We start from the raw sequence: 341 nt of genomic DNA on the forward strand, positions 1-341 counted from the left end.
ATTTCCGCTTACGTCATGATACATTTCAAAATAAAGGGTTGGAGAATTAGGAACAATTAAGCAAACATACAAATAAATACATGAGAAATTGAAACAAATTAAACAAACTCATACATATGTATAGATAATCTCTATTTTCGTTTCTTTTTTTTTCCATTACTGAGCTTAAATCACCCAGATAGCCAAGTAGTGCTGGCGCGAACCTGGCACAGTTCAGTAGTCAGAGCACTGAGGACTGTCTCAATTGCAAAATCCTTCCAGTGCACTGGAACCTTCGCTCCCTAAAAAAATCCCACAATGCTCACTATGGGTATTTCTCAACCAGCTCCCTAGCTCCATAG

At 38.1% G+C, this 341-nt stretch overlaps 1 protein-coding gene across 2 annotated transcripts in view; it reads right to left on the reverse strand.

Annotated features, from left to right (window-relative positions):
* Nucleotides 1–16, reverse strand: part of c1d (C1D nuclear receptor corepressor) — a 12,026-nt gene extending 12,010 nt beyond the window's left edge. The window contains exon 1 of one of the 2 annotated variants that reach the window (XM_053620662.1): nucleotides 1–16. This exon is cut by the window's left edge and continues 89 nt beyond it. The gene's annotated coding sequence lies outside the window, so the exon portion shown is untranslated. The other variant, XM_053620663.1, reaches the window with a different exon arrangement.
* Nucleotides 17–341: the final 325 nt, after the last annotated feature.

The sequence above is a fragment of the Ictalurus furcatus genome, chromosome 3 (genome assembly GCF_023375685.1).
Source record: "Ictalurus furcatus strain D&B chromosome 3, Billie_1.0, whole genome shotgun sequence".
Lineage (NCBI taxonomy): Eukaryota > Metazoa > Chordata > Actinopteri > Siluriformes > Ictaluridae > Ictalurus > Ictalurus furcatus.